This window comes from Pezoporus wallicus, unplaced genomic scaffold (assembly GCF_028554395.1).
Source record: "Pezoporus wallicus isolate ANWC-B61680 ecotype Strahan unplaced genomic scaffold, APGP_CSIRO_Pwel_v1 contig_2910, whole genome shotgun sequence".
Classification (NCBI taxonomy): Eukaryota; Metazoa; Chordata; class Aves; order Psittaciformes; family Psittacidae; genus Pezoporus; species Pezoporus wallicus.
Genome location: NW_026642858.1, coordinates 1,082,946 through 1,110,345, shown reverse-complemented (window position 1 = coordinate 1,110,345; position 27,400 = coordinate 1,082,946).

Below are 27,400 nucleotides of genomic sequence, written 5' to 3'. Positions count from 1 at the left end.
TTCTTCTATACTTAGCATGGTAGAAAATGAAAATAAAAGAATGCTCGGCTAAAAAAACAATAAGAGTTCTTTCTGCACTTACCTTGTCTGTGGCTAGACCCTAGACAACTAGTCCTTTCAACTCTTGCTGTCTTTCTCTTGGTTCTTACAAGGTATTAGCACATTAGCGCTAATTTTAAAGGGCGCTTGATCTCATCTGCGGAGAATATACTTGACGAAGGTGCAAGTACGAGTTGTGCCTTAAAACATTACCAGTGTTAAAAGATTAAAAGGTTATTAATAATGTTTCCCCTCCCTCCCCCCTCTAACGTGAAGAGTTAGAGAAGAGCACCAGCTCTGCTTTCACATATACCTGCATAAAACAGGCATTAGTGCTGAACTAACTGAAGTTAACTACATAAAATAACTGCACCTGCAATCTGCACTCAGATTTTAAGCAACTTCTGAGGATATATAGGCTCTGCAGTGCAAACCTCAACAACTACACTTGGAGGTCAGTTTAGTATGCACAAGTGTTGGCATTTTCCATCCAGTGTACACTGGCTGAGAATAACACAATAACTGAATGGAAAACCAACTTTCTTCTCCCAGACTCTTTGATCCCATTTCTGTGTATTTCAGGCACTGAGTCCAGATGTTCAAAAACTAAATAAAAGCTGTAGTTCTGTATGCTGTCCTTCACCCCTCACTCAATGTTATTATGAAAAGCTGGATTTTAAAAAAGGAACAATACAGCTCCAAAGAATGAAAAAATACTCAAATCCTCCTCTTCCTTTTACTGTCACCACTTAGGCATCTAGCAAGCACGCAGTGCATAGCTGGAGGAAGTTTTGAAGGATATCAATGAATTCTTGATTTCTGCCTAAAGCTGTAATATAGCCTGCAAACCTTCCCCCATTTTCCTCCAACCAGAGATGTTAACAACCAATTACTGCCCTAGAAGCCATAAAGCAGACCCACAAGAGCCAGACAACAGTGTGTAATTGACTATATATCCATGCAGCTGAAATGAAAAGAGACACAAAGTCAGAACTTTGTGGACCTCAGAATTGTGGATTACAAAGTCAAAATATACAAACACTTCTTTTTTCCTTTTTTTTTTCTTAATAATTAAAGCCCAAGCATGTAGTACTTCGTTTCTTTCCTGCAGTGAAGTTCTACCAAGTCCGATCAAAGTGTTGAAACTTAAGGATTACTCTTTGTTGTTTCAATAGTATGTCTTCCCCCATGCAGGAAGGCAAGCAACATAGCAGGGGCTTAAGGACCTGTGTTCCTTTTCTCTATAAATTTAATTAGATGCATGAATCTGGTAGGTATGAAGTGCTGCCATTGGTACTTTTTATATTTAGTAATAACTACACCTAATTACAGTGTGCCAAGTCTGGAATGGTACTGTAGCAGGTGTTGCAGAAACCAAGAGAAAAAAAGACTTGATTTTATGCTGTAGTTGCAGTATTTCTGACGTCAGCATTGTTATTCCTGGCATCCTCCAAAGTCAGCAAGACAATAATCACATACAGAGAGTTTCAGCTGGTTTACCAGCAAAATAACAAGAGGCTGAAACAGTGTTTTTTTCTATCCAGCAGCAAAAAGAAAACCCAACCAGATCTTTCAGTAATATGTGAGATTGCCTAGTCTTGCCACAGGAAAGTTCAGCTTAAAGTTGAAAAGCTCTTAGGCATGCATGTCTTCTCAAAATCAACATTAAACACATACTTGTGTCCATGGGCTTATTTTAAACAGGGGGGAAATACTACATAAGGAAAAACCAGCGCATAGTACTGAATGCACTGAGAGAAGTCTTAATTACATCTCTTCTGAGACGGAAAATACGTTGCTGTGGTCTTGAAAGAACAGCCTCTGAAGCTGATACGATCTTTCAGAGAAACCCCATGTCTATCACAGTACTATGTCAGCATAAGTACCTTGGCAACTGATACTCTGCTATAGGAGGATGGTTTTGTGCTGTTCCAGCACACTCCTGTCAGGTCTTGAAAGCAGGGTGACACAACATTTGTGGTATAGATATGCCCAGAATTGTTCGTGCATGTTGATGGTATGAGCTTGCATGCATGAAAACATGCATTCACATAGACTTCAGTAGGATACTTCCTGCCAGTAATATAAAGTGGATCTGTTCAACAGTACTACCTAAAATGGACTGTGATGCTTCCAAGGAAATTCTTATGGAAAACATCTTTTAAAATACCAAGAGCTTCTTACATAAGAGCACTGTAGAAAAGAAGAAAAAAAACAAAAAAAACCCAAGCAAAACCTGTTTTAATAGACCATATGACAAGATGTAGCACCACATTGTAGTGACACGGACAGTTTGGACTCCTTTGCTTTCTGCCCTGTTCCAGTTCCAATGCAAATGCAACTAAACTCCTGAATAATAGGTCTCAGTGATTTACCTTTCCATCAATGTGTGTCTTAGCACCCATCTTACTACCTATGGTGCATTCTGAGGCCAGTTTGTCTCTGAGTTCATCCAACTTCAGGACTGTTTGGGAATTCTTCCCTAGGAAGATTCTTGCTGCAAGACAGTAATACATAAAATATCCCCATACTGTAAAATCATTGAGGACGTCAGGTATGTCTTTCCAAAGAAGTTCTGGAAACACCTTTTTTCATTGCTTTAAAGGCCACAGGAAGTCCATCAGTCCTGTGTTGCCCAGCCTCGAAGAAAAGCCACAGGGAGTCCCATCACAGTAAGAACACAATATGCTGCACTTTAAATATACCAGGAGAGCCATGACCAAAAATAATAACATCTAAAGCTCTAAGCAGATTTGGGATGGATACATCCAACCAAACCACAAATTTATGCAAGACCCTGCCTGTGTGCAGCACTTTGCTCTCACCTGACCTATGTGATATGACACATTGGAGCACCTCCTTAGTACCTGGGAGAGGCAGAGGCAGAGTTGGTTGATAAATATACACAGGACAGAAATAACACATCACCCACTGGAGACCAGAAGAGAAAGGAAAAACAATGCCTTAGCACAGGGAGCCTTGACAACAATGACTGCTTTGTCTTTGGAGACTTTTGTTGATGGTGCAAGAAAGAAAGCAGGTAAGGGAGCTTCAGTGTTTCTCAGGCTGCTCTTCCCAGCTGGGTAGAACTGCAGGTAAAGGTGAGGGAGGAAAACACTTGAGGCATGTATCCTTGAAGAAAAGGGAAAGAAATAAACCTGTGTACAGTGAGAAATAAAGTATGAATCAGAGTTGGAAATACTGTGTTATTGTGAAGAAAAAAAAAGAAAATCTTTCAACTCTGGTTTCAGAGCTGCAGGTGCTGACAGCTCTAAGAAAGACAACCTGCTTTTCAGTGCATTTCTCTAAGAAAGGCTTTTTCTAGGGAGTAAATAAGGAGTTTTGCAAGACAAGAAGGAAAAAGCACATAAAACTAGGAGAAAAAGCAAATCAAGATGTCTGTTTGAAGTGCATGCATATCTGAAGTATTCAACTTCTAAACAGCTGACAAGACTTGCTGTGGCTCTTGACCTTCCAACCATTTTTCACTCTACAATCCTACACTTCAGAAAAGCACAGTTTGAAGGAATTCTGTCAACTCACATATATTTTCCTTTCTTCTCAGAGAAAGAGGTATCATTGGTGCCTCTGGTGATATTTTGAAAACAGTTAGCTCTTGGCTTTTTAACAAATAGTTTTGAGAGTGCCAGAGATTGTAACCCCACAAAGGGAGGTTAAATAAAACTCATAAACGTCTTTGTTCTCTGTCAAGAGCATACATACACACCTTACAAAACACATACCACAGGATAAAAAAGCAAAAGGAGAAAAGAGCGTTGCATCCATTCAGAAATAACTATAGAATGAGAAAGCCTGTTGGATTTATTCCAGCAAGGCTGAGTCTAGTGCAACGATACAATCTGTATTTCAGAAAAGTACATTTCTGGTTAGTGAATGGTGTCAGAATGAAGGATATCAGCCTACACCTATGTGATACAGGATGCAACAGACGACATATATAAATCTTAGAGGCATAGTAACTGAAGGGGCACATTTTTTACCTACCTCAGACCTGGATTTTACCCTAAGGAAAGGATATGCCACTAAATCAGTATTTAAGAAAGAAGAGCAACACAAGGGCACAATGACTGTACTTTCTTTAAAAAATTATCATGGTAATTAATTCAAGATAGCATTGAGAAACTTCAAATGCCATCACCACAGTGAAGACCGAGGCCCACACCTTTCATGTGGATTGCTTACATTCATGGTACTTCTGAAGTCAAGAAGGGGTGCTCACATGATGCCTCATAACATAAGGGAGGCAAGATTTGCAGGGAGAGATAGTGTTTTTCTTTAGCCAAATGATTAATCTGGCATTCCAAGTTTTTCATGCACATGTCATTTCTTATCTATCCAAGTAAATAATTATTTGCAAAACAAGTTTCTAATAACATGTCAGATACCTTCAGCAGGGTTAAAAGATGTTGACAATAATCAGACTAAGAATTCACAATGTCAACATGTGACTATAAGAACAATATGAAAAAAAAAATAAGAATTAAGGAGCATATGACCTGAACAAACACAGGAAGAAGACTGACAAATACGTAATGTAACTACAAAGGCATATTAAGGTATCTGAAAAGTAAACAGAAAGAACACTGGAAGGGAGATGATTGTTATCTGAAAGGGACAATTGCTGATGACATTCCCCAAACAGCAGATACTCGGGCCACTGAAATGTTAGTATTTCATTCTGGTTACCTGTGTGGTTACTGCTAAACAAAGGTTTCAAAGTTAAAGTGGTTTCACAGAGCAGCTCTATTGTAGATTTGGACAGAGTTTTCCTTTCTAAATCACTTTGGAAACACTTCTATGTCTGCATCTGTAGAGTAGACATCTGATTTTTTTCTTTTCAAGTTTCTTGGAGAAATAGAGCAGAAGGGGTTTTGGATTCAAATACAGCATATGAGAACAAAGGGGAAAACAGGATGCAAATTTTGTTCTTTTCTCTTGAGGAATATAAGGTTACACTGATGCAATTTTGAGCTGCCTTGTATTGGTTCATCTGAGTGTACTATGAATAAAGAGATTACATTTACATACCAGAAATAGTAGAATGATTTTGTTTCTTTTCTTCTCTGTTGGCAACCAGTCCCTAACTAAGTGATCTCACAAAATAAGTTTTGAGTATTTTTGAAAATTATCTAATTGAATTAACTTTAGCTCAGCATCCCACATAATACTAAAAGAGACCAATATAATTCCAAAAAGGTCCAGATGGAACAGTGAAAAAGGAGCTATGAATTTTACTGGGGAAGGATAAAATTTCTACATGGAGCCCAACTAATAAAAACCTTTCTGTTTATTCACCACAGTGAGGATTACACGATTTCATAGGCACATGGATGACAACGTGGAAATATTCAGCACAGTGGCAGTGTCCAGATAAAACAGATTTGACAGACAAAGACATCACTCAAATGTAATTAGTTATTTTGGAGATCAGATGACAGCAACATTTCAGTATGTACATGCTGTACCTCACAAGTACAATTGCATGCTGATGCTCTACTAAGGTCATGCATTCTTCTTGATAATGTTCTAGATAAACACTCTGCTTTCTCTGCTCCACAGATGCTGGTAGAAATAACCTCTTCAGAGTGCTCTAAACCCAGAAGCTTTTCACCACACTCAGAAGAGTTTTATATAAATGAAACCGCAAAATCATCCTGACAAACAATATGCTTTTTAATATATCTGTATATATAGGCAGCCTGGCACAGTGTGCAACTCCTGTACCTGTCTTGCTTTCCTCCAGGGGAGCTGGTGCCTGCTCCTTAAAAGCTGCAGTATGAAATCTATAGCTAAGTGGGAGTGCTAACTGAGACAAAGTATTAAGGCAATCAGCAGGTAAGAAATCATGAAGTGCTGTAAAACATCACAGAAACACAGGCATATAATTTAATTATTATTTTGTGCAACGTTTGACGTGGAGGTTTTATGTTTTATCCTACTTTTTCAATGGGCAAAAAAATATGTACATCTTACTACTTCCATAAAAGAATCTTTTTATGTTCTCAGATAATTACAGCACTTGAGGTGATCACGCCAGAGCTGAAATGAGTTTACTGCCTCCTGTGCTTGGGTTTTGTGACCTTTGACTTGCTAGCTTTTCTTTTGTTTAAGCTGGCCTCTGTAATGGGTTGCACTTTCTACCCTGAAAGGACAGGCTTGTGCTCAAAAGAGCGTGCAGCCATTTAGACTCTGCCCCAGTTACTTTGTCATGAAAGAATCCATCCCACAGAAGGACTGCTGCTCCCACAGCAATCTGCTTGCATTATGCTTGAAGTGACTCATGCTTTAGTAGTACATCCAATCGCCCAGGTCAGGGTAGGTGGGATATTGCAGTTCATTATTTTCTTAAAGAAAGTCCCAAAATGCAGTTGAATGCAGAGCTGTATTACTATTAACATTATTAATGACCCTACTTTTTACAGTAGATGGTTACCTCTTGCATCTACTACAATCGCTCCCTAGAACACACAAAGCAATAATAGTCATAGCAATTAACACTGCCTAGCTTAATCCCTATGGTTTAATCAGTAACGAAAATAAATCTCAGTTATAGCTGTGCTATGGACTTAATGATGTAAAGAAACATGCAAACCAAGTGTTTTAGGTAAGTGGGGTTTTTTAGGCTAATGGTATCACTGGAAAAAAAGTACTTTTCTATCTTGTAAACCTCAAAATTTTCCTTCAGATTGTAGCTCTAAAGCTGCCTATTTTTTTGTTTAATAACCATGAATGTTGTTCATTCTAATAAAACACATCTCCACCAGCCACAAAGTTTGTCTTGTAAAAAGCTTCTGTGCAATATTCTTGCCTATGAAACTCCCTTGATGCTTCTAAGCACTCTAAAACCAGAAAGATAGCTGGAGTCCCTTTTGACTTTCTGCTAAAATAACGTGCTCTGCCATAGTAAGGCATGTTTTACAGACCAAAGGTAGCATCTTCTATTGGACTGACTGATGTAGCTGAGGAAGAATACCAACTGCAGATAAGTTCTTCAGCTCATAGAGGTTGCTCAGGGTGCCTCTCTTGATAAATCAGATAAAACATGATCTTTTCACTTGGGAAAATAATTCTGAATGCACAGTCATAACCAGCATCACTTCCCTCTATCTATCTAAGCTATCATTTTCCCCCAGTAGTGCTTATACTGACTACGTCAATGCATCATTGTTGGTTTTGTACTTAACTCTCAAAGGTAATTTTGTTTGGAAATTCCATACTTCTTCCATACTGTTGTACGGCCACGTAGGTTGTACCTTATTTATATGCACTCTCAGAGTTATTTCTGAACATCTCACAAGTATTTACCTTACAACAATCCAAAGAATCAGGAAAGTAATTTTAGTGTTCCCCTGATCACAGAAGTAAAGACTGAGAGATTCAGTAATATGTTGCAAGTCACAGCATAAATCCAGGAGAGAACTGAAAACAAACCCTGTATTCTCCTGGCTGGCTCTCCAAGTCCCTAGAGACATGTCAGTAAGGCTGCTTTGCAATCAAAAGTATGATTGCAGCAGGAATAGAATCACACAAATTCACTTTAATCTGGTTAAGATGTCTAAGAACACCAGCATGAATTTTAGCAAAGGCAATGCAAGTCAGCTGTAGACTATGAGCAGTTATTTATATTGCTAGCTTGCACTGATGTCTCTCATGCTGTACAATCCATGCTGCCTATAGAAAAACAATCAAAGCTAGGCCTCTGAGGGCTGAAATTATCCTTCTGACTGCAGTTATATGTAGCTGCAGTACAGTTGTGCAGGTTTGGTGTGTACCTTACAAACAGAACTTGGGCCAATCTCTCCCACAAATCTGAAATTTAGTGCATCTATCTCTCTCAGTAGATAGACTGAATCCTTAACGTAGCTTTTTGAAACACTGTTGTTTTTTCACATACTCTGTTCCTGCCACAACCTCATCAGCACTACAGAAACTAACTTATTAATTATGGGGTAGCTATGAATGGCTGCTGCTTAGTACCAAAGGCACTCTGGTAAATCCACACAGTGAACAGCTATCTGTCATATGGGCTGAGAATGCACCAATTGCTTTAAAATTTGTCTTGGCAGTATTTCATGTAAAAGCATTTGTAAAGGACACAACTGCTTGGAAGGAACATCAGCCAGGAAGTTCCTGTATGAAGAAAGCCCTGGGCAAGAAAGAAAGTCATGCTGAGCGTTTACAAGAGGAAAAGTCAGACTGACCTGAACTGAATGCACTGGGCTTGCTCACTTCTCTGACAATGTTCGTTCACATTTACACCATGCATTTTCTCAGGTTTCTCTGGAGCCGCAGCTGAGTGCTGGAGCCTGGAACACTTTCAAGGAGAAAGGCTGCAGGCTTCCTTCTGTCAGCACTGAAAGCACCACTGGCAACATAAGGATGTTGTCAGGCTTCATCACAAATCCTTCCATTGCCTTGCACTTCACTTTTCATCAGGAGGCATAACCCAAGAAAGGGATGGGTGTGAGAGATATTTTCCTTTTGTATATTAGTCCATTGGCAACATTAAACCCTTTAATGGATACTCAGAGCTGGCTGGCTTTGCCTTTGAACTAACTGCTGCCATGCCAAAGGATTTGTTAGATGTTCAGGTGATTTAGAGTCTTTCCTTTGGAGACCCTGTGTACTGTTCCTAATTGGAATACAAATGTTTGACCTCTTGCTTCTCAAGTGTTCCTGGTTTGTAGTGATGGGAAAGAAAGAAAAAAGAAAGGAAGGAGGCTTAGGTGGTGGCAGAAGAAAAGTAGGATCAAGAGTCAGATATCTTTTCATTTTATCCTGCTGGTCATCTCGTGTATTTTTATCTGCTCCAGCAGTGTAAAGGGTGGGAGTCACCATTAGCATGGAGATTTTAAAGGACTCTCTAAAGTAAGATCAGGCTTGCTAATGTTAGGAAACTTTGGCTAAGTGATTTGAGTGTAGGGGGGAAACATCCTAAAAAGCCATTTCTTCCTGATTTCGCAGTTTTCAATCAATGGCAGCTTTAACACTACTAATGCCTTCACATAGCTCCCTCACCATCAACACAGGCAGGGCCAGAAAATGCAGTGCAGCTATTCAGAACTGTACCTAATGACTTATAAGCAAACGAGGATGCTATAGGGGGAGTAAGCCAGAGGCTGCAATGAAATATTTATTGTTAATTTACTTAAAGATAAAAATTTTAGTCAGGAGGCATAGAACACAAATCATGACCATTCTGGGAAATGACAACAGAAAACTTACTGTTTCTTACCAGAAAACTTTGCTGTAGGCTGCTTTTGATATTATTCCTTCCCTAATGTAGGATTACAGATGCATTAACAGCAAATTTGTACTCATTCAAGTCTCCCGATGTCTAGGGATAATTTTAAGTGTAATTTGGGAAAATGTTGATGGCTTCATGATAGTATGATAGACATTCAAATTGTTATTAAATTCATACTTGAAGAGACTTCTGAAGAAAGAGGAATAATATTCTGCAAAAGATGGTGCTTGTAATTGTTCCTTTAGCAATTATTCCTCTAGGAGCATCTTGCTGTGCACTAAGGCATCAAATAAATTGGTGCTCACTAATTTGACTACTGAGAACTGAACATTTGAGTAGTTCAGACTATCATTATGTCCCCTTTGACTGGGAAGGTTTTTGTTCACACATGGTAATGACTGGTTGTATTCATTAAAGACACTGTTTAAGTATTTGCTGTGATACAGAAGTAATTTCTTTTTTTTCTAGTTACCTGTTGGCATGTTACAATGAATATCCAATCTGATATTCTTGATAATGAATGAATGCATCCAATCACCTTTCTGGTAGAAATGGTGTTAAAATTGGAAGCAAAGCTTTATTAAAATGTCAGGGTTGTGAGTGCTCACGACTCTGACGCTTATGCCCAGAAGACTGAGATCTTTAAAGTGAGAGCTTCATACACAAGGCTCCCTTTGGTTCCACAGGAGATGTGCTGTGTCTATTACTCTTTCAACAGAGGTTTTCTCTGAATATCTGATGTCATGATCTTTTGGGGGAGTAGGGGAGGGAAAGTGATTTCTGTCCAGAAGCAGCAGTCTGGCCATCAGCCCTTCTTTTACCCCCTACAACCCCAAGGCAGGGAAAGAGCAAGAACAGGTGAAGTGGCTGCATAAGCCTCAGAGAAGCATCCACCTGAAGTAAGCTTGTGCCAGCCCCTCATGTGGGGCAGGGTGCTCAGCACTAATTGCTTCCCATCACCTTCCCACACAACCACCTTCTTGTCTACTGCAACCCAGCCTCCAAATCTGACATGCTGTTCCTGAGACAAAGCAGGTCTTTCCTTCTCATCCACAAGATTTGCGCCAAAATAATCTGCCCACACATTCTGGAAGTCAGGTGAGCTCCTAAATATAGAATCATAGAATCATGGTGTGGTTAGGATTGGAAAAGAATGTTAGATCATCTAGTTCCAAACCCCTGCAACAGGCAGAGATGCCTTACCCTACAACATGTTGTCAAAGGCTCTGTCCAACCTGGCCCTGAAACACTGCCAGGGGTGGAGCATTTATCACTTCTTTGGGCAACCCATTCCAGTGCCTCACCACCCTAACAGGAAAGAACTTCCTCCTTATATCTAACCTGAACTTCCCCTGTTTAAGTTTTAACCCATTACCCCTTGTCCTATCACTACAGTCCCTAATGAACAGTCCCTCCCCAGCATCCCTATAGGCCCCCTTCAGACACTGGAAGGCTGCTATGAGGTCTCCACGCAGCCTTCTCTTCTCCAGGCTGAACAGCCCCAACTTTCTCAGCCTGTCTTCATATGGGAGGTGCTCCAGTCCCCTGATCATCCTCGTGGCCCTTCTCTGGACTTGTTCCAACAGTTCCATGTCCTTTTTATGTTGAGGACACCAGATCTGCACACAATACTCCAGGTGAGGTCTCACAAGAGCAGAGTAGAGGGGCAGGATCACCTCCTTTGACCTGCTAGTCACACTTCTTTTGATGCAGCGCAGGATACAGTTGGCTTTCTGGGCTGTGAGCCCACACTGAAGCCGGCTCATGTTCATTTTCTCATTGACCAGCGCACCCAAGTCCTTCTCCGCAGGGCTGCTCTGAATCTCTTCTCTGCCCAGCCTGCAGCTGTGCCTGGGATTGCTCCCACCCAGGTGTAGGACCTTGCACTTGGCATGGTTAAACTTCATGAGGTTGGCATCAGCCCACCTCACAAGCATGTCAAGGTCCCTCTGGATGGCATTCCTTCCCTCCAGGGTGTCAACCGAACCACACAGCTTGGTGTCATCGGCAAACTTGCTGAGGGCGCACTCAATCCCACTGTCCATGTCACCAACAAAGATGTTGAACAAGACCGGTCCCAACACCGATCCCTGAGGGACACCACTTGTTACTGGTCTCCAGCTGGACATTGAGCCACAACTGTTCAGCCACAACTCAAGTTTAACCATGCCAAGTGCAAGGTCCTAAACTTATTCATGGGAACTTCTTTTAGAATAAAGGAAAACAAAGAAATAGCTTTAAAAAGGAGAAGAAAAATTAAAAAGATTTCGTTTTGTATGCAGGAAAACCTGATGCTATTTTCTTCAATTTCCATGAAACACATGATAAACACATCATTTGAGCTTTTTTATCTCCTGTCAGCTCTGTGGAAGACTAGACCAAGGAAAGAAATCCAGACCACCAGGCAGAACATCATTTTGATCACACAAACATGATTAAAAGTAGAAAAGCAGATCAAGGGCAGACGAAGACTTCATTTTTAAGCCTTGTTTGTCTTCCTTGGCACAGTGGGACTTGCTAATTTTCACCGATTCACATGACTCATGTTTATGCCTCTGAAATGGTGAATCACAAACTTTCCTAGATTAGGAAGAAATTGCTGGGTTGAAGTAGGAGAGAGGACAGCTGTAGGCCATTTTTCTGCACTGATTTTCATGGCAGTTCCAGATAGCCAGTGTCAGCTCTCAAACTGCTTTGCAAAATAGGAAGTCTACTATTGCTGTAAAAAAAAAATCATGTTGCTGGGAGCCTTATTGTCCATTCCAGCCATGAAGCAGCAATCACTGTAAGCCACAGATTCTTCCTCATGCAGCCTAGAGAAAACACTAAGCAAAAAGCAAGGCTGTATTTGACAATACTGGATAATAGGCAGCAGAAAGGGAAACAACAGCTTTCTAAAGAACTAAGTGTGCTAGTTAAGATGAACAGATGCACACAGCAGATTTCACTAACTTTGACAGGCAAGTTCACAATGCTGAGTTACCAGCTGCGCTACAAAAGTTACCCTCTCTTGGCCTTTACCCAAGAGAAAAGACCAAGTATTTCTCAACCTATGTACATTAAAACAATTGCTTGCAAATTCAAGGAAGCTGTTGTTGCAAAAGCACTGCCTTCAGGTAAGTTCCCAGTACTTATGGCATTAAAATTATTCCAAACTTTTAAACACACAGCAGGTATGACATTCATGCAAGGCTGGAGCTTGTTGATTTCCTTCTGTTTAGTGACCAGCAGTTCTGCTGCAGACCAGCAGTTCTGCTCTTTAAAGAAAATGGGGTAAGGCAAGAGATGACATTACAACACTGACACACACACCTGCTGACAAGTAATACATTCAGCTTGTTTGATGTCAACCGAGGTTTGGTAGAGCCCAGCTTAGCTGGACAAATAGTCACCATGCGTATACAAGATAAAAATGTGCATTTTTCAGGAGGGAGCGGGCCTGCTTTCTTCTAAAATTCTGAATCAGTTTTCCTACGAAATATACATTTTCCTTTCAAGTAAATATTACAGTTTCTCTGTGATAATATTAATGTTGCATTATGCTGTTCTTCATGTAGCAGATGAAATGAGTCCTGACATAAACCTTTCTGTAGAGAAGTTTCGTTTTTCATAGTTACTGAAATGCGCTATACAAGTGTTAGAATCCCTGCCCCTCCTCCATCCCAATCTTACATTGCATTTTCTCAAAAGTAGTGAAGTGGATCTTTTCCCATCCAAATTGCATGTAAAAAAAGAGAGGCAGTTGCGCTTTCACAGGAAACTGAACACATTGTTAATACAAGCACCGACTCTTTTGAAATGCCTCCTTCTTGGTAGACAGACTGCTACTTTTGCTGAGCATAATGTCAATACAGAAATCTGAAGTATTTCCAAGAGGTGGTCTAAGGAGTCTCTAATGCACAGGAATGAGCACCAAGATGTATTTTCCATATTTGACACAATCAAGAGAGCTCCAGTAACTCCAAACCTGTAATGAGTGGCTATTGACATACTGTGGCTAAGGAACTGGTTCCAGGTTTTGATGCCAGCTGTTGTTTACTCAGACATTAATTCCTCAGCCCCGTGTGTTTGTTTTTTAAGGTTGGAGGGGTCATTATTGTCTCCATCATGAGCCTGTAACAGCCATATACATAGCAAAAGTGAAACACAGCCAATACTCTATCAAGGTGCCTATCTCTAGAAAGAATCCCAAACCACTGGGCTTTGATGATGGCTAGGCAGCCCTGTCTATTGCCGTTACTACTAAGGAAAAGAGTTTGCTATGGATGACATGTAGTTAGCATGACATTTTGTTAATGTCAGAACCATTTTAAGGTCTGATGTTGCCAGACAGTAACACATAAAGTGACAATTAGCCATTCAGCAACCTGAAATGAATAAAAAAATTATTGTTGCTTGCCAATATGTGAAAAGGAGCTGATCACATTAGTTGGATAAAGGAAGAAACTGGAAGGTGGGATTTTGTAAAAGTGATTTTTTAGCTAGTTAATTTTAATGGCACTATTAAAACTGTCTGGACTCAAGGGTGCCATAAGTATTCATATCACTTTAATCTTAGTTCTGTTTTGGTAGCTAGAAAATGGTGAAATGTAATCCAGTTATATTTATTATTTTTATTTTATTTCAAATTTGAAGTTGTTACATTTTAATATTGTGGAAGGTATATATCTAAGGTGCTGTTCATACTGTTTTTTTCAGTGAAATGACATCAAGCAAACCTGGGTTTTTCTGAACCAAAATACATATCAAAATGATAACCACCTCTCTTTAAATAATTTTAATTAAGGATTACTTTCCATTTCACATCTAACTTTAAAGATTTACAATATGAAATAACATTTTCACACTAAAGATTTGTTAGATACTTCAGTTGAAAGAGCTTCATGAATCTGAAAAAGTAACATACAATTTTCCCTTGCATTTAAAGGATAAAATTGTCCCAGTTTCATTCAGTGGATGAGAATAGACAGTATGCCAGGCCAATGCCTAGGTCTGGCTTTTTTTATGAAGCAAATGGTTTTTATTCAGGAAAGGAGAGCTGTAATATTATGGCTACCCACCATCAGAACACTGATTTCATCTATTCACCAGTAGAATCCAACACAATGTTTTGAAATAATTTTGTGTCTCACCAGCCACATTTATCTCACACTGACAAGTGGCCTTTCAGGACACTGCGAGGCAGATTTCAAGTTTTTTAAGCTATACTTCTTCTTCTAATTGAATTTGGCCTTACTGGAGGAGAAAAAAGTAAAGGAAGAAAATCAATCTCTCTTGGTGCTTCTGCCCACAAGGTAAAACATGTTTTTAGAACTTAGGATAAGGAAGAGCATGCTGGATTGAATCCAGTTGCTTCAGTTATAGAGGGAATAACCATTCCCAAAATAGCTTTTATGTTGTTGCTTGCCAATTGACACACAATAAGACCAGATATTGTTTTACATTCTATTTCTTATTTTCTCAGGTCTCTAGTTTCATATTCTTATTATAGATTTCCCATCATATTCCCTACCTTCCTCACTTCCTTGCATACCACTATAAAAAGGAGCATTTTCCACCTTCAGTGCTCAGAAGCTTGATTCAGAGCTTGAGTATGACTAATGGAAAATAATGTTGACAAATTAAATTGAGTGAAGAAAGGTTTGTGAAGGAGTTTCAGCATGTGTACTTATGTTAGTTCTGATGTGGCTTTGTGTGATTGTTAGGGAATACATAGTTAATTCTATAGAAAGCAAAAATGTGACTTTCTGTAGCTTTCTGTTTACTAAGAAAAAAAGAAATTTTTATCTTATAAAAATATTCACCTTTCACAATTAACAGCAAGATGAAAATGAAAATACTTGGCAGATCTGCAAAAAGCAGGGAGTTTAATGAATAGGTGAAATTAACATACCTCTGAGTCAGATAATTTGTTTTTAAAAACAAGCACCAGGTCTGGAAATAAAAATGGTTTTGTTCCATGTTCCCTTCTCTATAAAATCCATAAAAATTCATCACTTTGATAGCTACTTCACCTCACATGCCAAGAGGCTTTTCTTTTCATTGCTTTCGTCCTGACAATCAGAGAGGTATGTGGACTGTGAGAGGGCGTAGATTTGCAGAGGAAGGAACACATGATGGGACAGTTGATGTGAGAGGATAAAAAGGCCATTGTAATCACTCACGTGTTACTTAATATTTTTTAACAGCAACTGTTCTGTTCTGTACTCAAGCACCTTCCATTATAAGTCAACCAGGTGCTCAGTGTAAGGTTAGAACAAAGATCACATGAGCTAGAACTTGCAGTATAGGAACTTTAAAAGCCTTGCATGCATTTTTGTATAGCAGCTTGTAAAGGAACAGTCCAGCTCCTTTATTTCTCTATCACTTGACAGTTTAAACAAAACATATAAATAAGGTTGTTAATATGCAAGGGTAATGAACAGCTCAAATTTGCTCTAGGACAAAGAAACACTGCAGGCCTATTTTGGTTGATGGGCAACCTAAAAAGGTAGTCTGAAATCACATGTATATAACAAAATACATGCATCAAGGTAATGAACTGCTATTTTTCAAAGTGTTGCTAAAAATAAAAGCTGAGGGGGGAATATTGCAGGCATGGATTACATATCACTGGAAAGAAATTCTAACTGAATTTCAGTAGATTTAGCAAACCACTGAGGAATGATTTAAAATGTTTTGGAACTGTTTAGGAATGAATACTACAGGTTTTCACAGGATGTTAAGTTAGCATAAGCTATACTGTCTGGAACCTGCTGTAAGGAAACCTACAGCAGATTCATAACCATGACCAGACATAGCTTGTATTTTATAGGCAATTAGTTACAGCTTAGTGTGACAAGTATACTTTTGTCTATAGATGAAGCCGCCAGCTTCTTTAATTTTATTTTCCTCATTACAATGGATGAAGAAATAAGAGAAGGATTAAAATGCAAAGGGGCAAGCTAGGTACAATTGCTATGTCTGCGCCATGCTGGGTTGAAAGCCCTCAGTGGGCTGTCTTCCATCATACAAAGTATTTGCATGCACCTGGAGTGTCATTTATTCCTTATTCCTTTGTGTAAATTAATGCAGTTGTTTGGTTTGTGAACAGCATGCTGTTAGTTTTCACAGTAGGTTGCAGGGTGAAAAAGTGTTATGTTTAGAAATACATTATCACAACAGGAGTATTCTCTGGAGCTATGCCCATAGCTGAAATACTGATAGGAAGAAGGGCCTTTATGACAATGTATAGGGCAGGGTTAATTTTGTTGCAGAAAAGACCCTAGCTGGGGGTATTTATATTAATATTCAGCTTTTGCTGAGCACCATCTTCATCAGTTTGGCCTATCTCTGCATATTAATAAAGTATTTTGTTTCTCTGGACTCCTCATTAAAGGAGAAGCAACTGATCACGCATTTCTTCTATTCTGCTCCCACCTCCCCTGTTAAGTATTCCCAGACTATTAGTTCTGTGGTTAAGTAACACTACCATAAACTTTCCAGGGGAAAAAAAGACTCCTGGGAGAAAGAAAGGTGTCCTGACTAATGGCTAGGCTTACACACTGTGTCCTGCAACTCCTTCCATATTCAGGACACACCACCAGCTGCTGAAAACCTGTTTGCAATTTGTAGATAAGGGACAATCTTGGGGTAAGAAAGGAGTCTGCAAAGCAAGTGTCATGGCACATTTGGCAGGGATGGTATTAGGGTAAGAAGAGGCAATATAAGACTACTACAAATCAGTAGATTTAAAAATACTGAACAGCACATGAAAAAGCTGTTTTCTCAGATACATGTGTAATCTACTGAGATAACTGCATGCTAAAGCACCTCATAAACCACAGGTTTAACAGCTTAGTCTATCTTGTCTTGTATAAAACCAGATTTTACTTAAGTGTGTCTCCTTTCTATGATGAAAAATGAGAAATCTTTGCTTGTGCCTATATCAGCCTTCAGCCATGACTTTCCGTATGCTACTAATATGCAATGTTGAAGAGACATTGTCCACTCCAGAAACAGAAAGGATATAAACTTATCAAGGTGGTTCTGTACGTAAGCTAATTGGTGGTAGGCCTAATGAGCCCAGAGAAATTTAATTCCGTTTTCATGTTGTTAGGACCTAGGCAAGCATGTCTGCAGCTCGTGGCTGCACCAGCTCCCTTGAAGCCCTGCTGTGCTCTGCTCCTCTGTGAGGTACATAGTTGTTGTCTGTGAGCATTCTCTCACCTATGCATTGTAAACTGTTGTGGATGATGGAGGGACAGGGCTCCTTCTCTTTTTGTGTCTCAGTGAAACTGAATTTAGAACCCTTAAAAACTTTGATGGATTGTGTCTTGAAGGATTACAGTAAATAACTGCATAATAGCGTAATAGGAAACACATTTATGTTGTACAGGCAATATTTTTCTAGTTGTAGAAAGAATCTAGAAAGCAAACTATGAAAATTAAAGGGTGCTTTTGTACTAAGAAACTAATGCAGAAATAGCTATCCATTCTAACAAGTAATAGATAAAAAATACACAACTAATGCAATCAATAAATCCCTTCCTCTCCCCATCATTCAAGGGTAACAATACTTTAAATAGTTTAAAACAATGTTAATACTCACTTGTGGTAAGGAAGGAGAGAACAAGAGGAATAGTAGCTATTTCATTTCCCCAAACACCTTGTCATGCAAAGAAATGAGCTCCAAGATTCCCGAATGGGTTTCCCCTGTGATGGAGAATTTGTGCATGCTTGGTGGTCCTCCTGAGGCAGCTCTCCTGGTAAGACAGTTCTTCTCATAGCAGCGCACAAAAGTGGCTGCTTCTGCACTAGCAACAGCCAGGGCAATGAATGGACTTGTGTAAAAATTCTGTAACATTCAGACTTTGCTCAGCTTCTTCTGGGTTATCGCTGCTCAGGTTAGTTCTGCCCCTGGATTTATCAAAACAGGTGCTGATCACACACAACAGCTCCACAAAGGATGCACAACCCTGGTAAATACAGGCTGAGGAACAGAGACAAGTTATTGTTTTGTGGAGGGTAAGGTGAAGGAAGACCTCCAGCACTGAGCCCTGACCCCAGTCACCACCTCTACCACCCAGTACAGTTGCAAGGTTCCAAATCAAACCAAAGCTGTGGGTGTACTATGTGCTGCCAGCTGTTTGGAAGCCAAAGCATCTGACTGCTATCAGCACAGAAACCACAAACCCCATCACCTTTTTTAAGTGGACCTGTCCAAGGTAGGTATTTCCTCTAATGAGCATGAGAATATAAAAATGCAGTTTGAGAGCACTCACTCCTCTCCCTAATGCCACTTTTCAAGTGGTGTGAGTTTCAGTTGTGCTGAGACAGAAGACAGAGAAACTGACTTCTTTGAAGAAGTGTGGAGTGGGAGTGAAGTTGGCAACTCCATGCCAGTTGAGGTGCATTCTGTTCACAAACACTTCACTGGTGAGGGCCAGACATGTGGCAGACAGCAAAACATACAGGGAAAAAAAAATACAGGGAAAAGCAGCAGGGAAAAAAAAAACAGAATGACAGGATTAGATCTGTAAAGAGTCCTTGATTTTGTTGAGGCCACATACAGTTTTGCAGCTTAACTATGCTACCTGTAGAAACATGCCTCTTCATATAGTCATCTACTCATCATGAATAAAGCTTCAGACTCCCTAAACTTCAGCTTAACAATGCATGAAACACACAGCTTTGCTGTGCTCATAAGCAACAGTCTGCCAAAAGCAGAAAAGCAGGTAAGCTCATGTCATAATGTTCCTGATGTGAAGAGTGAAGTGGAAGTAACTGAGAATTTGCCTCTATTAAACACAGGCAAATTCTGCTTATCTGTGCTTGTCTTCAGTCATGCTTATGACTCCATACCAGAAACCTATTATATTCTAGAAAAATTAAACAAGAAAGAAAGAAAAAATGTCAAAACAACCACACCGAATGAATGCCATTCGTGCAAAACCAGTTTCTTCTGAGATTTTTTCCTTTCTGTGTGGAGGCCTCATGGCACTGCTGGGAACCCTGTTCAGTAGCACACTTTGTACTTCACAGACTGGGATTTTCTGTGCCTATGTTATTAATGGTAAGTAGTCAGGAAATGTGTAAATCATTGCACATTGAGATAATACAGAACATTACCCACTGTGGTATTATAAATCTCTAAAACTGATTCTTAAACTAGAAGAGATAGAGTCTGGGGTTGCTTGTTCAGGCTTAATTTGACTTATCAGCTATGATACCATCTGTATTTGAAGAAAAACAGCTGTATTTTCAGCTACTAAAGCTGATTTGAGCACTTTATAAAAGAGAACAGTTGAATCAACAGAATCTCTTTCATACTCTCTAACTGTCCCAGCTGAAAAATGTTCCAAAGCAAATAAATGAAGCAAAACCAAACAATAATACAAGTGTAGCATTTCATTGAATGGAAAATGTTTTGTCTCTGAAACCAGTGAGGCCCCACTCCACTCCAGTGACAGAAAAATTTTACCCAGGCATTCAAGTGATATGGGCTCCAAGGAGTCTTCTGAAGAAAAATGCCATCACCTCTGTCTGCACAGTGCTTCTGTCTGCCCAGACCTCCTGGAGCACACACTGGGAGCCTACCAAAGCACACTCGTTCTGAGTGCTCAGTCCGCTCAGAGGTGGCTGGGACGTGCAGAGAACATGCACCACCATACCCATGCCCATGCCCACTTGGGATCTCTGTGCTGCTGGGGAGTGACTGCTTCCCACCTGGCTGTCCATCCACATGAATGGGAGCAGGTAACCCCCAGGTGCTTTGCCTTGTGACAACCTTCCCACAGCAGGCTCAGGGCTTCCAGTCCAGGGACTTGCTTTCACCATTAGACTCTCTTGAATGCAGCTTTGTTTATTTCAGACTGGGTTTTTTTAGGGAAAAGCTATTAGTCCGGAGTTATTTCCAGAGACAGCTGCTCTTTCAGCTGGATGCATTTGACTAGAAGTTGCATACCGCTGCCCCTCAGAGAGGGCAATAAAAATCCAGACCCTGAAGAGGCAATTTTGCTTGCTGCCATTTTGGTGTTTTGCCCACTGGAGACTGGGCATCCCTGAAGTGAGGTCTCAGACATGCCTGAGCCTATCTCCACTCCTGGAGGCTGTGTTGCGCATTTCAAGGGATGGCTTGCAGGATTTCTGCACTGCAGCAGAGGGAAACAAGAAGTGAGTGGCCTTGCAGTTAAAAGCGAGCTGATGCTCAGAAGGCTGCAAGTGTCACCACCCTAGCAACTCCAACATGCTTCTCCTCCAAGCAAGAGATCTGCCACAAGCTTAATGTAAGAAATAGTAAATAAATAAATAAAAATAATTTCATTGCTGTCTCCAGTCTAGTGAACCTTGGCCAAAAGTAGTCATGGCACCAAAAAGAGAAGCAAGTTTAAATGATGCCTGAACACAGGCTTGGAAATCTCAGCCTGTCCCACACCACTATCTACCAAATAAAATGCAGACACTTGTTGACAAAATAAATCCTTCTTATTACTATTGATAGATTGATGGCTTGGCTTCGCAAGCAAAGATTTGGGAAGGGCTTTAACCATGCTTACTGCAAGCACAATGACCAAGGGCATGTGGGATAGGAAAATCTGATTGGAAAAAAGGGTGCTTAGGCAATCAGGGAGTGTCCGACCAGGACTGTCAACTCCTGAGCTAACTCGAGCTACCCATGGGCTGGTCCGCCCACATGCAAGGCTGGATCTGCAGTGTCCCATGCACCTTGTCGCCTGCCGTTTAGACCCTCGCCCGTCCATACAGAGAAGTGAGAGTGAGAGTGAGCCCTTCCAGCCTGCACAGTGGATTTTTTAGGTGAGGCGCAGCTTGCGCAGACCTGGCCCCACCCTTTACACCTGAGGTTTAACTGCCACAGCCTAGCGAGCTAGGATGGTGACAGCAAAGTCCTCAGGTCATAGGTTTTGTAAGAGTGACCTTCTCTTTGATGGAAGACCATACAAGGCCAGATGAGCTCCATCAGCCCGGGTGTGAAGGTAGGAGTTTTCCTTCTCCTGTGAAGAAGGCCTGTCTTCGCTAAAGAAGATTTGGGAAGACCTTCACCCATGCATTCTGAACAAGACTGTCATCTCCTGGGTCAGTCACAAGCGACCCATCACGCAACAGCACAACAAGCGTCTAGGTGGGTTCTTAGAGGCGTTCAGTCATAAGCCCACAGATGGTAGCCTCGCGCCAGTGGCTCCTCAGCCAAGCGCACGCGCCAGGGGTCTGGACCTGCAGTTCCCCTCGTACTGAGCACGAATAAGCAGGATTACTATTGCAACAACACATCATCAGTAGGGTAAAACTAACCTGTCTCAGGACAGTCTAATCCCAGCACAAGTTCCCTGTTAGTGGGTGGAAAATCCAGCGCTTGATGAATTCTGCTTCACAATGATAGCAAGAGCCAACATCAAAGGATCAACTCCACTACCTACTCCACTACTGTACTATACTCTAATACCTTTGCCTGCGCTGAAGGGAAATTAGGAGATGATTAACTCCCTGATATCTTTGGGTAAAGCCCTCCAGGTAGCTAGCCAGCAGCTTCTCAAAGCTTTGCATGTGGTGCTAACTTACAGCACAAGTAACTTGAATCCATCTTTCCATAAAACATGCTGGAATAATGCAATTCCTCTGTGGGTCTTTTCCAAACTTGGACAATGTCTCAGTACAGCCACATATGTCAGTCCACCTCACCACAGGACGGAGCCAAAACAGAAGGGATGAGGAGCATTTTTGTCTTCTAAACACACCTTTCATCAAACACTGAACATAACAGACACTGTGAAAGCTCTTCCTCTGAACAGCTTCATAGAATGAACACATCCAGCTCCCCAGGAAATTAAAACATTTAGTAATATTTCTGTCTTTCATTATGTGGAACAGAAATCCTAAAAAATGAAGCATCAAAACAAGACAAGTAAGGCAATCTATTTGCTCAAGACAGGCAGAATAGAGCCTTCTGTGCCACGAATGTTGTGAAAATGAATGTAAAAGTATAGCCTGAGACTTTGCTCCTCTGCACATCTTTCCTCTCACACTGTTTACCTGGCCTGCCTAAAAAAATGTACCTACTTTCAATCTTGATGTTTTGTTTTTCTTTGCAAGTACAATAACCGGAATTCTTTCTCCAAGGATAATAGGGATAACATAGCAACATGGTGCACAAACAGAAGTGTGTGTTGGCAGGTTGGAGAGGGTGTAGTTTCCACATCCAGTCACAGGGCTCAGTAGGAATTGCATGAAATATACTAGCAAAGCCAGGCAATGTCTTTACTGAGCATTTTAATTCAGCATGCTCATTTTAATGAGGCACAGGGGAAAACCCTTATTTTGTGAACTTGATATATTACTCAGCTTAGAACATGAGATACACACAGCCTTTCAACTCAGATAAGCAGTAGAGACTGGCTGGAGAACAGCATGTAAATGCACTGTTCAGCTGGAAATCCAGAATTTTTAATAAGAAAACAAACTGTGTTTATGTTTATATTGTATCTCTTTCATATAATACACAGCAGAACAGTATAAAGGAAATAAGAATAATCAATTGTAGCTTTGTTTATACAAGTAATTTAATACAAAAATCTATCTTCCATGAAAATGCTCCAATTAAAGAGTCTTGAGAGCTAGTCCAGTAGAAAGTGGTTTCCAGTAACACCTTTCTACCAAGTCCAGTAGAAAGTAGTTTGTAGTAGCACCTCTCCCAGCTACAATATAGAAATTTAAAAAGAGGTGAAATGAAGTGCACAGATAATTGGAAAATATACACATGATTACAAGAAATGGATTTGAATTGGAAAGAGATGCTTCTTGGCTTTTGACTACAGCATTTTTGAATCTGTATTACTGCAGAGAAAGCATAATGAAGCGTGATGAAGAGAAATGGCAATGGCTCATTGCACAACTGATTCTCTTTCCTGCTACCTTCTGGAAGAACAGAAGTGAGATCTCACTCCACTCCTGACAGACCAGTCATCATCTCAGCAGGGATATTATCATGGGCAGTTGGGCGCTCCTGCTACCTAGGAAGCCAGTGTCATAAGAGGGCCCCTTAAGAGATGAGATGACCTGCCATCTGCTCTGGGTAAAAGGGCATGGGACAGAAAGAAAATATGAATGGCTGCATGGGAAAGATTATAAGGAATGTAATTGGTGCATTTTGAAGCTGTGGCATGTGAGTCACAATGCCAAAAAATGTTTTCTCAGGTAAAATCAATACTTGGATACTGATGTCCCTAGCAAGAGTCAGTACACCAGGCAGAATGGCAATGGCAACCAATGAGCTGTTGAGGTGGAAGGGCACACAGGGAGAAGATCAGCTGCCAGGCAAAGGATCTTCCTTCATCACCTCTTGGTCACCTGTCAGGAAGTTAATAATCATCAATGCACATGAGAGACTTGCTGGACTGCTTGTGCCCTGTTGGGTTGTTCCTCCAGCAGTTACCAAGCTGGCTGAAGTCCTCTATGAGGAAAGTGGGGCTTCTTGCAGGTGCCTGAGACAGCCTCACTTATTTCTTGTTCCTGGTCACGCAATCTGCAGCAGACACCCATTACAATGTAGCTCACATGTTGGTGTGCTCACTAATCTGACCCACAAGCTCTCAGCTGGCTCACGGGCCATCCCAAGGGAGAGCTCCATCCATTCCCATCACTCTCTTGCAGAAAGAGCTCATGTGAACTCCTCCTCCTTACCTTTCTGGCTTGTCCTCTAAAAAGCCCATACTCCCTCCCTCATGGCAGCACTTCTGTCATGTGGACTGCTCCACCACATCTCTATGATCCTAGTGAGACACAGATAGATCTCTAATTCTACCTGTGTGTCCCCCAGGCTGTGGGGAGACCGACACTTCTGACAGGCATCCAGTTGTGCTTGTTTCTCAGAAAGAATATAGTAGCTTTCCTCACAGTGTTACGGTATTTAGACTGGAAATCCTAACGTGCAAGGTTTTCGCTGATACAGCACAGGCTGTCAGGTAGAATCATTTCCATCAGACTATTTTTCATTTTACTAATGAAGTATTAGTATGGACCTCTAGCAGATGCACATATATATGCACACACCTATAAAAACAACAACAAAAAAGTCACACATTAGCCAGAAATACCAATTCATAATAATGACAGGCAGTCAGTATACTAACAAGAGCTAAGTTAGCTGCCTCTAGCAAGACTCAGTATGTCTGCCTGAACAATAAATTATTGCTGCTTTAGTGGGTGTTTGTGAGAAATGCACTGCCATTTATTTCCCCACATGTAATAATTTTGGTTATTTGTTATGATTTCATGCTATGAGAATAGTTGTTCTGAAATACCCAACTGATGTATCTTAGAAATCCCCAATGAAACTAATGGTGCATACAAGAAATAAATCTACTTTTGTGCTCGCACAAGGAATCATTTCATTTGGTTTGTTGGGGTTTTTTTTTGTTTTCCAGGAGATGTCTGAACACCTGCCTGCTGATGGGAAGTGGTGAATGAACTCCTTATTTTACTTTGCCTGTGCGCATTGCTTTTGATTTACCTATTAAGTTGTCCTTATCTCAACTCATGCGTTTTCTACATTTACCCTTCTGATTCTTTCCCACATCCCATGGTGGGGACTGAGTGAGCAGCTGGGTGGCGGGTCAGCTGCCAACAGGGGCTAAACCATGACTGAACCATTCTCTGTAATGGATATTCCCTCCCCTGACCAGCCAGGCTGATACATCTGGACACAGTTAAGGTAGCATGGTGATTTAATTGCCTGACTCCACCTTCAAATCAGGTACATGGACATCTGGGGACTGGTGATGCAAGTACACTGCACCTGCACCCATTTGCTTTGGCAGCTTTCCAGCACACACACAAAAAGATAATAATCCAGTTTCTAAAATCTGTCTGTAAGAGAAACACAAAACAATTATAGAAGGGTCACAGAAGACTATTTCTGTTGGGCTTCCAGAACATGAAGAACAGACTTCTCATTGACCAGCCAACTACACTAAATTCAAACAGAAAAAATCCAGACTTCTGTAGACTCCAGAAAGGCTATTTATTACAAAAACTAAAAAACTAGAATTCAGTAGGTTTAAATGACCATGGGTTAAAACAGCAATGTCCACTGCTGTCTGCTGCTAGCAAAGAACGAATAGACATGTTAAAAGTAGGTGCATTAGTTGCATTAAAAACACCTTTTGACAGTTTATGTTGTTAAAAAAAAAAAAAAAAAGGATACTCATATTGCTGTGGTTGTCTAAAGGAAAAACAAAAGCACAAAGTATGCTATCATGTTCAATCTTTATTAGTCTATTAGTCTCATTATCTGAATGTTCTACATTTCTGTTGTTTTATTGAGCCATCACCAAGTAAGACTAGCTACCCTTAGCTAATACAAAGACTAATCAGTCCTGAAATAACACAGTAGAAAAGATATAGGTTGAAAAAAACTGTATTTGCAAGAGGAAATACAAAATAAAAAGAAAAGGAAAATAAGAAATCATTAATAAGGTATTAGTAAGTTAAAAGACATTGATGATATCACCTATAATGTGACATCAGTTGTAAGACAGTGAAAGGCAGTACTTCTGACACAGTTCAAGTTATAAAATAAATTCAGTTATTCCAAGTTTCTATGCGAGATATTTAAGATTGTGGTGTATCTACTTTATAGAAAACTGATTGAAGAGATGAAGTTCTTACTGTTTTTTCTTCTCCCATGATAGTGTTTGGTTCTCATGTGTATACAAAGAATGGAAAGAGCTCAACAGATAAACTATTCAATCAAAAGCATGGAGCATAGGATTAGGATTCTCCAAATCCTATATTCTATTAAGGGTTCATTTCTTTTCATGGCAAATCTAACAAAAGCTTTCTGCTTCACCCTTTCATTGCCTATCCCACTTGAGTTATGCTAGTAGAAGTGTTTGAGGGAGCTCAGCATGAACTGCTCTTGCTGCTTTCACATAAAGACCCCAAGCAAGTAGCATAAGTCAAATTTTGGTGTTTAAAGAAGTCCCAGCATAGACACCTAAAAAGCATCTTATCTTGAAGAGACAAATTCTTTTTTGGGGAAGTAAATTCTTTTGTTTGAGACTGAAAAGCAGTAAGAAGAAAAGCAATAGGTGAGTGTTATTGCCACTGCTTGACAAACCTGAGACTATATAATCATCCTTATTGTACTTACAAAGATGTATGGGCCATAAAGTTTAGCCCAAATGTCTTCTGAAAACAGATTCTATTATAACTCAAAGCAACCTGCAGAAAATTTAGTTTGAATTTGAGGTCCTGCCCAGTGATCATTGACATATTAAATCCCCACAAAGACACACACAGTCCTTTATGGATTTACATTTGGCAGACCCAGTGTGCAAGAGGTAAGCTATGAAATGACACTATTCTCTTTATAGGAAAGTCATTCACAGGAAAAAATTGACCTGGCTGTCAACTTCGAAATCTTTCTGTAATCTTCCATCTCATGAAAAGGCAAGTAGATTTTTACCTGGTTAGTTTTGGTAGAGGGAAGAATCTTGCTGCCTTTTTTTCCAGCACGGTATCTGGAACAGGACTACAGAGTAAAATTGCAGTGTTGTAATATAATATATGTACCCCTGTACACTTCCAGTAACTTTTGTAAAAGTATTTAAATTTTTTTCAGCTTCTATCATCATCAAGTGTTTTCATGGACTGGGTTTCTGTACACTTCTCCGATCTCTCAGCTGCTTCCTGCAATCCCTGAGTACCAAACCGCTTTCTGGTTTCCTCTCTAGTCTCTCCATTGCACTGAATCATCTGCAGACTTATGCTTCTTATTGCCAGAAAGGCATAAGAATGCCTTTATTCTCTTCTGCCCACTGTCTGAATGTTCCATTTGGACTCTAAAATAGTCAAAACGTTTTTGCATCCAGCTGAAATTTTCCACTTCACTGAAAACTTGAAAATATGTCAAGTACTTTTAAATAACATGCATGTGTGTTTGTACCATAGAAAAGATTTTTCTTATTGCAAATACCCAGACAAAAATTTCAGCAAAATAGTGACAACATCTTGGTAAACACTGACCACAGAGGTGAGATATGAACAATATTTATTGTGGGGAAACTTCTCCACTCAGCCTAGCTAATTATTGTTTGT